Consider the following 18033-nt stretch of genomic DNA (forward strand, 5'->3'; position numbering starts at 1 on the left):
GTTTGGAGGCCACAACTGAGGTTTGGGGCCCTGTTGTTCTAAGTGCTGTGAGAAACAGTCTCTGCCCCATAGAGCTTGCAGTCGAAACAGAAAAGGCAGACAAAAGATAATGTTGTCATCTCCATTCGACAGATAGGGAACTGAGGCCTAGAGAGACTCATAGACTTTAAGGTCAGAAGGGACCATTGATCATCCAGTCTGACCTCCTGAACAACGCAGGCCACAGAATCTCACCCACCCACTCCTGTAACAAACCCCTAACCTATGTCTGAGTTACTGACGTCCTCAAATCGTGGTTTAAAGACCTCAAGGTGCAGAGAATCCTCCAGCAAGTGACCCGTGCCCCACTCTGCAGAGGAAGGCGAAAAACCTGCAGGGCCTCTGCCAATCTCCCCGGGAGGAAAATTCCTTCCCGACCCCAAATACGGCAATCAGCTAAACCCTGAGCATGTGGGCAAGACTCACCAGCCAGACACCCAGGAAAAAATTATCTGTAGTAACTCAGATCCCACCTCATCTAACATCCCATCACAGGCCATTGGGTATATTTACCGCTAATAGTCAAAGATCAATTAATTGCCCAAATTAGGCTATCCCATCATACCATCCCCTCCATAAACTTATCAAGCTTAGTCTTGAAGCCAGATATGTCTTTTGCCTCCACTGCTCCCCTTGGAAGGCTGTTCCAGAACTTCACTCCTCTAATGGTTAGAAACCTTCATTTAATTTCAAGCCTAAACTTCCTGATGGCCAGTTTATATCCAATTGTTCTTGTGTCCACATTGGTACTGAGCTTAAATAATTCCACTCCCTCCCTGATATTTATCCCTCTGATATATTTATAGAGAGCAATCATATCTCCCCTCAGCCTTCTTTTGGTTAGCCTAAACAAGAGACATTAAGTGACTTGTCCAAAGTCACAGGGGGAGTCTGTGGCAGAGCCAAGAATTGAAGCCAAGTCTCCTGACTCCCAGCCCGATGCCAACAAGTCTATATAGACAACCCGCTGCTCAGGCATTGGAATACACCTCTGATAGACTGTATAAGCCTGCAGTTCCCTATCCAAATAATTGCTGCTGTAACTGTATGTCAGTGTTTAGATAAGCGTGGGCCTCTAAGTGGCCTTATCTGAAATCATCCCGGTGGGATCTTTCAGGCTTTGCTGGTAGAGCTACATTCCAAGATGTGCAGCAGGTTCTGCTTTTGCTGCACCTGTGCTGATGGGCAGCAGGAAATGGGGGACTGCTGCTGGCTTGCGATAGGGGAGACTGCTTGAGGATGCACTCCCAGCCATCAGACAACAGGGAGCTTATGTCTATTAAAGTCCTGTAAAAACCGGAAGGCCACGAGGGAAATAAAAGCCTCCTAGGCCGAGAGGCAGCTGCCCGGGATCCCCCTGCAATAAGGTGATTGTTTCGAGGCTGCAAGCTTGGCAAGAGCTCCAATTGGTTACTCGATGCCAGGCTGTTTAAAACATGATTGACGCAGAATAAACAGCGTCCTCGGATAAACTCTACGTGGTCTCATGTGCCCTTGAGCAGTGGACATTCCACAGGTCTGGCAGCACTTACCCTGGTGTAGTGAGGCGGCCTGGCTCCCGACGGCCCCTGAGAGGGCACGGCCCCCGCACCGGACCATTACACCTGGCTCAGGTCATACGCATTATCTGTGCCCACTGTTACAAACTGGTTCCAAGTAGCTTCTTTATGTGTCAGTTTCGCCTCCCCGCTTTTGAGGTCACCAGCCTCTGCGGCGCTCTGCCAAACTAGTGACCTTTCCCCAGCTATTGCAGGGAGCCAAGTACTCTGGGATGCCTTTCTACCAGCTACCAATATTACTGAGCTTTCCTCCCCATGCACCTGCTCATGCACAAAGAATTTTGGCCTGGCAAGGGGCCAGAGGCTGATCAACTGCATGAAGAACGGACGTCATTTTGGCTATGGGCCGGGAAGAGGTGTTGCAAAACCAAACACCAACAGGTACTTTAAAAAAAAAGGGTAAGAGCCAGATCCTTGGCCAGGCTAGCTTTATCCCTGACTTTCACCCGTGCTGTGTCAATTTATACCAACTGAGGAGTTAGCCCAGGGTCTCTCGCTTCTGGTTCAGATCTGGCCCAGCTCAATGGTGATCTGGCAGATGCAAGGCAGCCCTTTGTGCAATGAGTTTTGTGGGCAGCCGTTCAGCGGACAAATGCCCCAGTTGCCAACAACATGGCAACCTACCCCCATCCCCAACACATGCATCGCCAACCCTTCTCTTGGCACGAACGGAATAGGCCACAGAGACAGAATGAACTTGTGATGCCCAGAGGTGACCTCGCCCACCTTCCGGGTCAGGATTGAGGTAAATGGGCAGGGAAGCTTGCCCTGCAGCTGTCCACGCTGTACCTGTTCTATGCATGGGGCTGGGTATCTGGAACCTTTCACCGGCAATGCAATCCTCCTTCGGAGTGGAATGCTAACAGGAGGAGGTGTTACAGCCAGAGACTCACCCAGCAGCTCCCTGCTGGAATGTAAACACCAGCTGATTATCTGCCTTCTGTTAATACCCTGCACAAATGATAATGATGTATCCAGAATAAACCATTCCCAGACAGCGTGCTCTGTTAGGGGATCCTGCTCTATCATGCCTGGAGGAATAAAGAAAACCCCTCCAAAATGGAGTGTGAGCACAAAAATCACCAACATCCCTTTAGCAGCTGGGAAACCTCCAGCCTCCAAATGGAGGGCCACCCTGTGAGCCCCTCTACACTAGGGGGACCCAGTTATAATACACAGTTTGGTTAAAAATGTTGTTCCACCTTAAAAAGTGGAGAAGATCCATGTCTCTGGACCATGCCACAGCTCTTTCACTAGTCAAGGCTGCAGCACAGTTTTACAGATACCCCATCCACACGACCGGATGGAACAGCGTTCTAAGCTTGCTCCCAGGCAACTGTGGTGGTACAGGGCCCTCTCCCTTACACAGTAAACCTGCCTCGAAGCAGCTGTGCTGGTTATTAGAGTGGCAGACAAAACAGGGGTGGTTCTATGGAAAAGAAACCACCTTTCCGATGCATTCACACTCTATGCCTTTTGTAGACCAGTTCAATCCCATCCACGCACCCTGTTCCCTCTCAGCCCCCTCTCCTCTCTTTGAAGTTATCAGATCCTTTGTCGTAATCTGGTAGTTCAGTCTCCCACTGGGTCACCACCTTTTCAGCATGCAGCCACAGGCTCTGGTGCCCTGGACAAGTTAAAAGCATTTATGCCTGAGCCTTGGAAAGTGTGGACAATAACGGAGCTCAGCATGAGACACACACAGAGGGAAGGAGAGAGAGATCTGCTAGAGGAGACTACAAGGCAAAGAAGGATGATGACATTAGGAAGCCTCAGGTGCTAGAAGGAATCTGAACGGCAGATCAGTGGGAAAGAATTTGACACCAGCTCCAGGGAGGAAGGATGGTCAGGTGGGTAAGGCATTTGACTGGGACTCTGGAGATCTGGGCCTGATTTCTGGCTCTATCACAGACTCCTTAGGGGAGTCTATTCCTCCTCTGTAGAATGGAGATATTTCCCCTCTCCCATCCTTTGCCTTTGCTGTCTATTGGACTGTAAGCTCTCCAGGGCAGGGACTATGTGTATGTTCAGAGCCTCACACAATGAACCCCCCAGCTTAGATAGAGCCTCTAGGCCCTACTGTAATACAAACAATAAATGAGGACAACATCCTGGTGGTTTTGGTTTGTGACTTGAGTGCACGCAGTCATTGATACCACAAATGCTGACAGAGCTAACACTGCCCTGATCATCCGAAGGAGAGCTGCAGTGGAAAGGGATGACTGGGCTTGATGCCCTCTTTTTTGCTTCTTTCTAAAGATGGCCTGAAAGGCTTGTGTCCTAATAGACTTTTCCATGCTCGCTCTCATTTTCTGGTTGAACTTAATCAGGTCTGGTATATACTGGGAGGCTCTATGGACTACTGGAGAACTGCTGTAACTGCGACTTCACAGCATCAAGATGACAAAGGTGAGCAAGTGAGAGAAGAGATTTTCTGCCACACTTTAAAATGTCCTTGTTTTGGTTAACACCAATTGAATTCCAATGGCTGATGGACACTTTGGAGAAAGTATGTCTGTGGTAAAGACTGCACAACCTTTCAGTCTGGGAATGAGCGCTCACAATAAACATCTGAAACCCACAAAACCAGCGAGACCAGACTGGGCATTCCCAAAACCCTAACAATCAAGCAGATAAAAGATGTCTTTGTACATCAAGAAGCAAAAAATGGCAATTTTAAATGTTCCTTTGCAGGTCTTCTTTATGCCTCACAAAATCCCTGAAAGGCAGGTGAGTTTTATACCGATCTGACTGGCCCAAGTTCACTCAGCAAATCGGTTTTCAGAGCCAAGCTTAGCCTAAGTGATCTGCTCTAACCACTACACCACACTCCCTTCTGGTTTGAAAGCCATTGAGTCGGCTGTGCACGTGGGAGTTAGCTGCACTCACCACACCATTATCACAGTGCCACTAATTATACAATTAACCGCTAATAAGAGGGGATTGGGATGGATTACGTGCTTAACTCGAACACATGCTGTGAATGTGAATTTATGAAATCACTCCCTCTCCCTTAAACACTGTATCCTGTTTTCATGGATTTAAAATGACTCCCAGCAATCCCTTTCTCCTAGTCCCTCTGCTGGAAAACTGAAGTCAAAGGGGCTTTGTTTGCAATCTACTTTGACTCCTTCTTTCCTGGCAGAATAGCACCTTGGATTTGTCTGACAGCAATTCAATACAAAAGATTTGCTTGTGCAGTCAAAGCCTTTGAAATGCCACAATCACAGCTCTTTAGAAACAGTGCAACCATCAGGGCAGTTGATGGTACCAGGAATTCTCATCCTAGCAGTGGAAGTGCTGTCATTGTTCCTGCTGGGGGGCTGGAGATTTATTGATAAAGGGGAGGGGCAGTGCTAGAAACAGGAGTGGGGCAAGCCTAGGGTGAGGGTTTGGTTTACTTGGGAGAGTGAATGTCACTGGAAAGCGGAGGCATTATCTGCATTTAACATGGACTTTTGGAAAAGATCTAAGAAACCAGAGTCCGGGCCAAAGAGCTCATGAAAGGTGGCTTGGCATAAATACATACATTAGCACATGCACACAGTTTAGGTTCTTTTCTTAAACCTAGTACAGTACAATGCAAGCCAGCTCAGGTATCCATCAGACTCACCTGTGGCCCTTTGAAACCCTTCTAAGGAGCCGCAATTGGAGTCTCTGTGCAGAGCAGAGACATGTGACCTGAAGAATGTCTTCAGAGCTGTAGGTCTCTCAGAACTCAGCCTTCCAGCTTCAATTTGCTGGATCTCCGCTCTCCCTCTTGGCTAAAGGGCAGGGATTAAAGGATCTCCATTCTATGTTTTTCAGAAAGCCTGTTGAAACTCCGCACTGCCGTCATCCTCCTCCTCAGGCCTGCGTCACAGAGGTTATCTGTGTCTTGTCTTTTTCGCTTCACAATAAATAAATAAATAACAACTACCGGGGCTCCTCTTCCCAGAGCAGTCGGAGGAATCCCTTGGGGATTTCTGGCTCAGACCACGTGAGCCGAAAGTTAGACTTAGCCCTGCAGAATCTTCCTCCGCACAGGACAGAATTTTACAATTCACCCCCACCACCTCCCTCAACAAGGGGACCGGGTGACAATGGGATACCATGCTGCAGATGCTCTGTGGCACTGACTGTCTAATGGCTGCTTAGTGGCCTATGCAGCATGAAGTGTATGGTTTCACTCCAGTTTCTGTGGACATGTAACTAGGCTCAGCAGAGAGGCCAGGGACCATCCATGGAGGCTGAACCACGCTCTCGTGGAGAAGGGAGGTCCCTCCAGGTTGGCGCTGGAGACACTCTGGTGTAGCAGTGCTGGGGGGGATGCATACCTGCGCTGGACCTGCTTTCCAAGTAAATAGAGGCCTTGAATTGCCAGGGCTGTTAATTTACCACCTACCACCAGTGCTGAATGCACTGAAAAATTATCAATGCATTTATTGTAGAGGGCTGCAGAGCCAGTGACCTCTCCCCTAGATGTGGTCTCCATAGTGCAGGGCTTGGGGAACACTGGCAGGGCTACATTACAGAGCTGTTTCGTAGTCACCCCCCAGGTGGTGCCTGTGACGTGGACGGGACTAACACAGGGCTTCAGTCTGCAGTGTGGTCAAACTGGCACCTTTCATGAACACTAAAAATAACGTCTAGAGAAGTCCAGTCACAGCACTGGGGAATAAGCTGATTTGCTACGTCTATTCTAAGTGTCTGGCAGACAACACAGCAGGCCAGACTCCACTGTGATGGGCAAAATATAAGAAGCTGAACAGAACAGACTGGGTCCAATTTCTCACTCTGCCATATACTTCCTGTGTCACCTTGGGCAGGTCACTTAATCTCTCTCTGCTTCGGTTCCCATTTGCAGAACGGAGATAATGACCCTCCTTGCTCCCAGCCTTGTTCTGTCATGTCTATTCAAACTGCAAAACCTTTGGGGGAGGGACTGTTGTTCGTCCGGGCGTGGTCCCTAGCACAATGAAGCCCCAGTCTCAACTGGGCTCTAGGTACCACTAGGTGCTACTGTTATACAAATAATACCAGGAATAGAATAGAATAGAATAGAATAGATCCATTGCTGTTGTAAGTGGGTGTAGTTCCAATGGAGACTCCAACTGACTCCAGTGGAACTACACCAGTTTGCACCAACTGAGAACGGGGCCCAGACCCCTTATTTAACAATAGCGGATAAGTGGAGATGTGTTCCTTCTCTCTGCGGGATTTGGAGGTTCTGTAATTATCGGAAAGGCCACGTAAGCAACTATTTGATGCTGGGACTAGACAAAAGATTCTGTCTGTGCTAAGGGTAGGGCAGATTCCTAAGAGGTCAGGAACAGGAATCGGCCATTTATGCAATTACCACATAATGATTCAGAGATAATTCTGAGTTGGTTGCTTCTAGGGGATTTCTGTAGCAAAAAGAGCATTAAATGTCTTAGGGTGGGTGGAAACTTCCCTAGAAAACACTTTGCTGCTTTTCCTTTGTATGTGAATTTACCCTTTCAGCTTGAAGAGCGAAGGACATTATGCAGGGAAAGGTTACTGTGCCCAGCCAGCCGATCCCTTTAATAATAGCCTTCTACAGCACCTTTCGCTTGAGGATCTCCAACTTTTCTCCTGACACCGATAAAGCTTCAGCCCCACGGTGAGAGAGGTAAGTATTATCCCAATACTCTTCACTGCCTTTCCTCATCAGTTTGTAAAAGTACTGGCTTTCTCCCACTAGGAGGTTACACTGCATTGGTGGGAAGAGATTCCTACCGCTATATTTTTAAATAAAGCACTTTGGGCCAGATTTTTTTCAAGTATTCAGGCGCCTGAAGATGCAGCTAGGTTCAGAAAGGCTATAACTTCCGGCTGAAATCTGTGGAAGTTAGGCACCCTAAATACCTTTGAAAATCTGGCCTCTTTGAGAGCTGTCTGGATGAAGATCAGCAGCACGGGCCACACCACAGCTCCCTATCACCTGCCATTCATCAAATGATACTTTCCAATATCTACCCGGCCACTGAGCAATCCACGACACACTAGACGGTACAAAGGCAGGGTTCCAGCTGATGTTTCAGGAGGAAATACACCAATGTATCTTGGAATGGCTCATTTTAATGCTGCTGTGATTGTTAATGGCGTGTCAGAGAGCTTAGAGCTTTGGATAGAGGTCTTTTTCAATTATTTTTTAATTCACAATAAAGAACACACATAAATGGGGATTTTGGAATTTTTCCCTGTTTTGCAGGAATCACATATTTAAATCTGTTTTGAGGCTGCAGAGTTTAAGATCAGCCCAGAAATTCTTTTGGATTCAAAAATTCAATTTAAAAAAGAACCCAATAATTGCAGCTCTCAGGTCTGCTGGGGAAAGAAACCAAATTCCTCTCTCTCTCTCTGTCTCCCCCCCCCCCCAACACTCACACTTCACTCCAACCCCAAAACTAGAAGGATTTGTTAGGAGTTTCCACTTGTTTGTTTCAGACTCCACAGAGAGGTGTTAGCAGCACACAAGAGCTGTGATAGGAAGTTCAGGCTCTGGGATTGTGGAAGGGATGTTATCAGGGTTTGATTGTGTGACAGGTCCCATCAATACACCTGAACAGAAGACAAGAGGCTGAGAAGTGGGAGATCACACCCCTTCATCCCTCCTTCCCATTCAGGATCACAAACTTCCCTGTGGCAGCTACAGTAATTGCCAGAGTAACTCATGGAAAACAACATACTCCGATACTTTTAAGCTAACTATTAATACAATTTAGCAGCAGGGGGGAAAAGGAGAGCCAGACCCATGCAGCAATCTACAGACTATGGTCCGTGGATCACAGTTTGAGAACAACTGCCCTAAACCATTCGTAGCAGCTGTACCCTCAAGATATTTTTTTTTTCCAAAAGAAGGGCCTGAAAATCAGGTAAGGCTAAGGGCTGGTCTACACTACCGCTTAACTCGATGTAACTTACGTCGCTCAGGGGTGTGAAAATGAGCCGATGTAGCGTGGTTGTGCCCTACACTACCTCCCTGAGAATGTTAAACTCACAGAACCCGAGGGCTTGAAAGAGACAGATCATCCAATGCTCAGGATGAATGTTGCCTTCAATAATAAACATAGTATGGCAGACACTGAAAAATAATTTAAAAACATCTCACGTTATTCTTGCCCCTGGGGAGATGAAAAGGAGAAAGAGAGAACCATGTGTGTTTGATGCCAGCTATGTCACTTAATGCACCTCTGGATGGTGTTTAGAGTCCACAGTGATGGGCATAGTATAAACACTAGAACAGAATAGTATAGAACAGAACATGACCTGGGTATTTCTTCCCAGAAGCACAATCTTGCAGAATAAATTAATTTTCTCCCACATGTTCTTTGCATTGAAAATGCACTCTTGACCCTCGGCCAATTTAAACGTGTTTCAATAGGAAGCCAGGCTCTGATTATTCAGTGTGGTGGCTGGAGAAACATTTACCAGGCAGGAGAGAATCTATAATGGGAGCTTGTTTGACTGTGAACATCTCCAAGTCTGACCTTAACCCTTCCAGAGATAATTCCCCCTTGGACCACTCCACCCAGGTTATGCCCTAGAACACCACCGAAAAACACAGAGCAGTGTGTTCCTTTGGCACCAGCTGGGTGCCTAGTCTCCAGCCAAAGACATCCTGACCAGAAACATGCTGCATGAACTGAATCTTCGCTCCAAGAGACTTAAAGGTATTCAAGCACCTAACTCCCACTGAACTCAATAGGAGTTAGGCATCTAAATTCCTTAACAAACCTGGCCCTAATTCCCTTAGTCTCCTAAAAAAAATCTCATCACTGAGCAATGGAAAGAATCCCCAACTCTCCCATGAGCCCCAGCACCCCACTGCTGTCATTAGTTGTACAAGGATGTTGCTGCTGGTAACAGCATCTTCTATTTCCCAAGTTTCAGAGTAGCAGCCGTGTTAATCTGTAGCCACAAAAAGAACAGGAGTACTTGTGACACCTTAGAGACTAACAAATTGATTTGAGCATAAAGGGTGCCCACTGCCCTGCAGCTAAAAAATCAGATGGATTAAAGCGACACTAACAGCCACCTGCTTTGTTTTTCCAGGTTAATTTCATTAATTGATTTATTTGACTCTCACCCCAGCTCGCTCTTCTAAAAGCAGGAAAATAATAAACTGACAAGTGTCACATCGGGAGCTGGGAGCCAGGACGCCTGGGTCCCATGCCCAGCTCTGGCAATGACTCATTTTGAAACAGGAATAGGTCACTGTGCACAAGCTAGCTTTTAGCCACTCTGTGCCTTGGTTTACCCATCTGTAAAACAGGGATAATAATACATAGCCAGGGCCGGTGCAAGGATGTTTCACACCCTTGGCGAAACTTCCACCTTGTGCCCTCCCCTCTCCCCAAGTCCTGCAGCAGCTTCCCACCCCCCTCCCCCGCCCTGAGGCACCCCCCCTGCGGCAGCTCCCCACCCCCCCTCCGCCCTGAGACGCCCCCCACAGCAGCTCTCCACCCCCACCCCCCCGGCCCGGGGAGCCATGCCGGCAACTCCCCCAGCTCACCTCTGGTCTGCCCCCTCCCCGAGCCCCACGGCAGCTCCCCACCCCCGCACACCCTGAGGTGCCTCTCCCATGCAGCTCCCCCCCTCTGCCCGGGGAGCCGTGCGGCAGCTCCCCACACCAGCTCACATCTGGTCCGCTCCCTCCCCGAGCCCCGCGGCAGCTCCCCACCCCCCCCACCCTGAGGCGCCTCCCCCATGCAGCTCCCCCCCTGTGCCCGGGGAGCCGTGCGGCAGCTCCCCACACCAGCTCACCTCTGCTCCGCCTCCTCCCCGAGCACGCTGTCGCTGCTCCACTTCTCCCACCTCCCAGGCTTGCGGCGCCAATCAGCTGTTTGGCACCGCAAGCCTGGGAGGGAGAGAAGCAGAGCAGGGTGGCGACCGGGGTGGCCGAAGATCCAGTCGCCGCCGAAGAAAATGCCGCCCACCAAATGCTAGTGTCCTAGGCAACCGCCTAGGTCGCCTAATAGGTTGCACTGGCCCTGTACATAGCTCAAGGGTGCTGTGAGAGTTAATGTTTGGAAGGTACTCACTAATTATTACTAATTAAGTATCTTCATTAGCAAGACCATTCTTTATATGGCTCATGTAGAATCTCTGCCCTCACCCTCCACACACATTTTTGAAATTAACACCATTTCATCCTGTTTACTTCTTTCTTTGTGCATCAACAGCAGTGATACTCCTGCTCTGGCAATCCTGTGTGATCCCAAAATGCTGGAGGTGGCCAGCAGTCCGTGCTGACAACATTACATCAAAGAGTAGTAATTTTTAAAAATATTGGTATTAATATTACATTAATGTCTACATGCCCCAACCAAGATCAAGGCCCCATTATGCAAGGCACTGCAAACGCACTCAGTGAGTGATTGTCCCTGCTTCAAAGAGCTTACAAACAAATTAGGCAAGACAGACAAAGAGGAAGAAGACATGCAGAATGGCGAAGTGACAGGCCCAAGGTCTCTTGGCTGGTCAGTGGCAGAACCTAGACTAGAGTCCAGATCTCCTGGCTTCCAGTTCAATGCACTATCCGCTACCCCATGCTGACCCTCTTGTTTCCTAGGATCAGAGTGGTGATTTCTCTCAACCAGCTGCTTCCGCAAAATGAAAGTCTGAACCACAGGGCATTTCCCCAATAGCATAGCTGGAAAGGCAAGGCAGATCCAGGACCCAAATTATTTGATTGCAGCTGTAATGCTACTATTAAACAGTCTCTGGCAATACCACTGCTCCTTAAGCCACTTCAGTTGTGCTGTGATAACATGACACTTGCTGTTGGCATTCAGAGCATGATTGCTATATTGATCCTTCCTCTCTATCAACCACAACCCCCGTTATCTAATCCAACCAATCTAATGGCTCTAGTCTAAAGGGTTTTTCTATAGTGCCTCTCCCCTGATGCCTAGAGCACGGCATGTGCCTTCCCCCGCACCTGCCTTACAATTCATTTTCTGCCACCCTACATATTGGTTTCTCTACACCAACATTTAGGGCCGGTCTACACTTAAAATGCTGCAGCTTCAGTTAATCCACCTCCATGAAAGGTGGTAGCTATGTCAACGGGAGAAGCCTGTCTACACTAGGGTTAGGTCAGTATAGCTCTGTAGCTCAGGGGTGTGGATTTTTCACACCCCTGAGCGTTGTAGTTATACTGATGTAAGTTGATAGCATAGAACTGGCCTTAGCTCGCTGCAGGCTGGAGTGAGAATCTACCCTTCACTAGCATGCTGACACTGACTGTCCATGTGGACCCTGCTGAGGGGTTTGTTAACAGGCTTTGCTCTAGTCCTCTTTGAAACAGGAGTAGATTAAAACCCATTAAGGAACTCTGAATGTGTGTCATCAGAGTCCGCACAGACAGTTAGTGCACGGTAGGCGAGTGCCAGTTCGATTCCCAACCCTCGCTGCCAGTTAATTGTTCAAGAGAGACAGCTTTGCTCATCTGAAAGTAGGCGACCCATCCCTCAGTCCCAAGCACCTCCCTGCCTCAGCCCAGATGGCTCAGGAAGCCCTATAAATAGCCCAGGCAAGATGCACAGTTATGAAGAGGGCAGGTGGCAAAGATACGTACAAACTGCTGCAGGGTTGTTTTATTTTTTCCTAATGATCACTCCTCGGATTAGATGTTACCAATAAATCATTCGCTGCCCCCTGGATGCGTCGGACGTTGGGAAACGGGTATTTGGAAGTGACGCACAAACGTATCACTCAGAGCAGCAGGTAAAGACAGTCGTGGGACAGTTTCAGAAGAGGGTAGTCAGTGTCTCTCTTGCCTGGACTCCTTAGGGCAGTGGCTGTCAAACTTTTGTACTGGTGACCCCTTTCACATAGCAAACCTCTGAGCGCGACCCCCCTTATACATTAAAAACACTTTTTTATATATCTAGCACCATTATAAATGCTGGAGGCAAAGCGGGGTTTGGGGTGGAGGTTGACAGCTTGTGACCCCCCCCTTATAATAACCTCCCGACTCCCTGAGGGGTCCCGACCCCCAGTTTAAGAACCCCTGCCTTAGAGCTACTCTATCGCCTACCACCACATTGTCCCTCTAAGCAGTGGCGAGCTACATGTTTTAAAACTCCAAAGTGACTCATGAATTGGGCTGTCTCAACCGCTGGTGCCCAACCTGAGATACTTTAAAGGGGCTTGATCTTCAGGAAGTGCTGAGTACTCACACTCTGAAAACCAGCCCCTAATACAGTGTCTCTCACTACTCTAGGTCCTCATAGGTCCCCGTTTCCATAGCATCTGGACATCACACTGTCCTTTAAACGTATTTAGCCTCACAACACCTCTGTGAGATAGGGAAGTGCTACCATTTCCACTGTACATCAGGGAGCCGGCACAGAAAGGCTCAGTGATGTAGTCAAGGTAACACAGGAAGACTGCGGTGGAGCAGGGACTTGAACCCAAGTCCTAGGCTAGTGCCTGAACCGCTGGACCATCTTTCCTCTCTAGGAATCATGCAGCCAAAAGCACTAGCCCCGTGTTAGAAGATGTGGACCATTATGCACGGTGCCCATAGGCCAGAACGTTCAAGAGAGCTCAGCTGCCTCTCAGGCACCTATCCAAGGGGCCAGGTTTGCAGGAGAATTCAGCATGTTGGGTGTGCGTTGAGTGCTGGGTTCTTTGGAAAATCTGGACCCAGAAGTGTCCCAATGGCCGCGGCTGGGTGCTGAGTACTTCTGAAAATCGGGCTCTTGCTTAGGTGCCTTAGAGGGAGCGGAGTTCTTTAGACAATCTGGCCCTGATTGTGGTTGCTGAGCACTTGCATATCTGCGTCTGAGCCGGTCTCTAAAAACAGCTCGAAAATGCAGAAGATAGCAGAATACTGATCTCCAATTGCAACCGGGAAATCGACAAGACTGGACTGCACAAAAGAAGGAGAGAGAGAGAAGAAAAGCAAGAGACAGCACAGACCACGGCAGCAAGGAGGCATCAGTGTAGATTTGCCTGACAGTCTAAAGCTTGGTCGCTTTTCACAGCTGTCTGAAAGTAATTTTCACTCCAGCTTCTGTTCCAGCAAGGGTGGCGGGCCAGTGGTGTGGGCGAGGGCTGTGAGTGGCTAAGCAACTGGGGAGCAGAGGAGCAACTTTGGCTGCAGGGGAAATGCTACCTTAAAAGGGACCTTGATTGGAAAAGAAAGAGCGTGACCAGGAGACCAGGATGCTGTATTTGGGAAGAGATTGTCTCTGCCGAGCTAACTGCGTGCAAGATTGCAATCCGGGCCTTTGCACCTACAGCAACCAACAGGTGGTGGTTTGTTTTCTATTTCTTTTCCAGCAGCAGTGAGTTAGTCAGGAAGGGATAAGAAGACAAATTCAACAGGCAGATCCCCGCCGGGATGCCATTTGCTGAAAGGAGCCAAGTGACCTCTAAAATTAGATGTCTATTAAACATTAGAGATGCTTGGATGCAAATCAAGGCAATGTCCGTTTGCAGGGTTTGGGCTGAGTTTTGGCAGGGGGGTGGAGCTGATGCACCAATAACTCAGAGCAAAACTGCGTTTCAGACCTTTTTGAGAGTTCTGAGTGGCCTGGAGGACTGAGCCCAAGGTTGGGAGCAGGGCCAGCTCCAGCTTTTTTTGCCGCCCCAAGCGGCGAAGAAAAAATAAAAAAAAGATAAAGCTGCGATCGGTGGCACTTCAGCGGCAGCTCTGCCGCGCCGCTTCATTCTTCGGCAGCAATTCGGTGGCAGGTCCTTCCCTCCGAGAGGGACCCGAGGGACCCACCGCCGAATTGCCGCCGAAGACTCGGATGTGCCGCCCCTTTCCATTGGCTGCCCCAAGCACCTGCTTCCTGCGCTGGTGCCTGGAGCCGGCCCAGGCTGGGACTTAGGTGCCCAGCGTTCTTGCTCTACCATCAATTCCACTTCGCCTCCATATCTCAGGTTCCCCATCTGTGAAATGGAAACCTTCCTCAAAGGGAGGTTGTGAGGATGCTGTTGTACATACAGCACCATGGAAGCTCAAATGTTTATTTGGACACATCGAGATTTTCTCAGACAACCTGCCCCAAGTTTCAGGTGTGTAATGAAGCCAGAAGAGTGTTCCAGGGTTTGTAATGAATGATTCACCTGTCTCCAGAAGGCCAGAGTGGGACCGATGGACTCAGAAATGTGCTGCAGCCTGAAAACTTTAATGCAAACATGATGTCTGTGAAGTGATTGCAGTCCACCCAGTGTCACATGTGCACATAAACCTATAACTTTTGTTTTCAGCAGGTGGCCAGGGCTCTGCCTGTGACACAGAAAGTGGAAGGATTGTCTGGGATTCAGGGGCTTAGTTCTCAGCTCTGCCACAGGCTCCCTGAGTGACCTTGGGCAAGTTACCTCATCTCTGTTCCTCCATCTGTAAAATAGGGCTAATAATCCTTCTCTTGTCTATTTAGACTGTACACAACTTCAGGCAAGGACTCTCTCTCACTATGGGTATGTGCCTGACACAATATGGCCCCATCTCAGAGAGATTCTAACCATTACCGTCATAAATACATCTGGAATACATTAGCCAAATTTAAAACAGCCAACTCAGAAGCCAGGGTGCATGGCTACTGCACTATCGTCACCCATAATGTATGAACATGACACACAATAACTACACACTCCATCCAGTGAAACCTGTCGTTAGCTTCCATTCAAGGGACCTAAAAGGGTGGCCAATTAGTGAAAGTGGCCTTCACAAAAAATACAACACTGAAAATAATACTCTGTGCTTCCAAAGCACCTTCCATGCCAGCATCTCAATGCTCAGTGCAAACCCGAATGAGCAAACCTCACGGAGCGATGCAAGGTCACAGTTCACTGATGAAGACACTGAGGCACAGATGTTAAGTGAGTGGCCCAAGGTCCCCGGGGGAATCTGTGGCAAAGCCAAGAATAGAATCCAGATCGTTTGACTCCTGTTCTTTAGCCACAAGACCTTCCTTTCTTTTCTAATGAGGGGGCTTCCAGCCTTCGCTGGGGAGATTATTCCACTGTCTAACTGATTTCACCCTGAGGAAATTTCCCTGATATGGTGCCTACATTCTCCTATGCCCAAATCAATCCTGTTACTCTCTGATCCTTCCCATATGCTGCCCCACCCAGCACCCCTCACACGCCTCAGTGGGGTTGGCTGTAGTGTCTGAAAGGCTCTATGTGAAGTAAGATGTCTAGAGACCCATCCAATTCCCTCCTCACCTGTCACCGGGCCTGTGAGGTTGGAGCTGGGGAGTCAGGAGTTTCAACGTGGCACTCCTGGGTGCGTAGGCTAACACAGGCCTATAGTTGCTTGCGCATCTCACACAGAAGACAAACCCGAGTCAGTCAGTGGAGGCATGCCTGTGAAATCTCTAAACCCCTCCAGCAAGGGGCAGCAGTCCCTGGAAAGTACTTCTCCCTTACTGGCCAGGTGAGCTGGCACCACTCCTCTCACCCACACTGGCAAAACCCTCCGGCATGCAGACAGGACCAGTGCCAAAGGGGCCTTCACTGTGCCAGTTGGCAGAGTGACCTATCAGGAGAGTGGATGGTTCTGATCTCTAGTCATGCAGCAGGGAGGCGGTATTGCCTGGTGGACAGAACCCCAGCTTAGGGGTCAGGAGAGCTGGGATCTGTTCCCTGCTCTGCCACTTACTTGTTGCAAGCCCTTGGGCATGTCACTTCCTATGTGCCTCACTTTCCTATATTCAGGGAATGATGCTACTTACCCAGCTTGTAAACGTGCTTAGAGAGCTAAGAGGGAAAAGTGCTAATTATGATTAGTGAGTCTAAATATCTGGCGTTTGCAGCAGGTAACTGTTTTCAAGCTAATTGGGGTTTTTTGGTGGCCTCTCAGGAGCCTTTTCACAGCCACCCGGGGATGGAAAGCAGCCCCATTTCGCATTTATCACACATTCAGTCTGTGGTTTGTTTTTCCGCTCTGCCCAAACCATGTTGCCACTGAAAATGCCCAGCAGTCTAACTGAACCCGAACCACTGGTTACCCTGCAGCAGCCAGGGTCCATGCATACGCACCACTCCTCAACTTTAACAAAACCCACGTCCGTTCCATTAACCCTCTGCCTGCTGCCTGTGCAGAGTGCTGTCACCACCCCCTCACAGACACACAAACAAAGCCGGAGCCTCAGGCTGGAGGCTGATGCTTCTTCCCTTTCAGAGTTAATGCCACCATTGTGCCAGTCTGTCGGCACCGCTCATTCTGGGTTGTTTCCATACAGAGACCGGCCAGTTGGTTAAAGCGTCACTGGCCCCAATTCTAGTCCTGGCATGGCAAGGATTTGGGTTGCAGGCATTAACCACCTGGTCTAGGTAACTTCTCCCCACCCGCGATGAGGGCGGTGATGATGCGGGAGCTGAAGGAAGCAACACTTAGGGGGCAACTTCCCCACATATCTGGGACTGTGGCAGAGCTACAGCGAGAGGCAAAGGACACTGGCAGCCACAAAAAGTGCAGAGTGAGGGGAATGCACACATCCAGGGAGAACGTCCCCCGCCTGAGCACGTGAACAGATGTCACACCGAGACTTCAGTGTCATCTCCTCCTAACAGCAGCCTGGCAAAGTTTCATACTGGAGGCAACAGATTTTCCCCTCCTCTCCCAGCCGGCCGGCTTCCTTCAAAGACGGGCCAATATCGTGCCTTGCGAGCAAACTCCTCTGGGTTTTGGAGAAAGGCGTGATGGAGGGGAGGGGGAACAAGGCTTCCGAAATGCCCCGCACCAAAACCAAAACACACACAGGAATCTCTTCTGCCAAGGAGGAGACCAGAATATCCTACTGCTACATTTGGCATAAAGCTGATCTGATCTCCCACCCCCGGCCCCCAACTACCCTCATGCCCTCTCCCACAAAGTACAGCATGCCACCAAGAGATCAATAATCCCCACCGAGGAAGCTGTGCTGGGAAGCCAGAGGGATATAAAAGGGGAACTGCTCCTTTAAAAGCAAACCCCACTCTGGCGTACCTTTGCTCTGTTTACATTGCAATGTTGGTGAAATGTAACCGCACAAGGGGAAGAGCCAGTACTTACACGCTGGAGAAAGAGGAGACTCTCTTTCTTTCTTTCTTTTTCTTTCAAATCAAGTCCACTTTTGCTTCCCCACGTCTCTCCCGTCTCCGATCTCTCCCCTGCGCCAGCCGGGCTCGTCTGCCTGGCGCACTTCACTCCCCGAAAAGGTAAGAAAAGAGTCTTCCCGCAGCAAGGGCTGCAAGAGGCACTGAGCAAAGGGCGGAGAGAGAGAGAGAGAGAGAAATCCTCCCAGTACGGCTGGAGTATTTCATGTGTGACACTGGCTCCTCCCCAAAGCTGACATCCCTGCCGGGCAACTGCCAATCCTGGGGGTGTAGCAAGCCCTGCTTGGCTCGGGCTCAGATGTCTTTTCCCCAGCTGTCCCAGGCATACAAGGATGGGTGGGTGCACAGTGTACTCCTGGATGGCAGC

The 18033-nt window shown here is 49.4% G+C and overlaps 1 protein-coding gene across 1 annotated transcript in view; it reads right to left on the reverse strand.

Annotated features, from left to right (window-relative positions):
• Positions 1 to 17830, reverse strand: part of CDK18 (cyclin dependent kinase 18) — a 70258-nt gene extending 52428 nt beyond the window's left edge. Inside the window, exon 1 of the mRNA XM_008172703.4 lies at positions 17623 to 17830. The gene's annotated coding sequence lies outside the window, so the exon portion shown is untranslated. The remainder of the gene's footprint in view (positions 1 to 17622) is intronic.
• Positions 17831 to 18033: the final 203 nt, after the last annotated feature.

This window comes from Chrysemys picta, chromosome 4 (genome assembly GCF_011386835.1).
Source record: "Chrysemys picta bellii isolate R12L10 chromosome 4, ASM1138683v2, whole genome shotgun sequence".
Lineage (NCBI taxonomy): Eukaryota > Metazoa > Chordata > Testudines > Emydidae > Chrysemys > Chrysemys picta.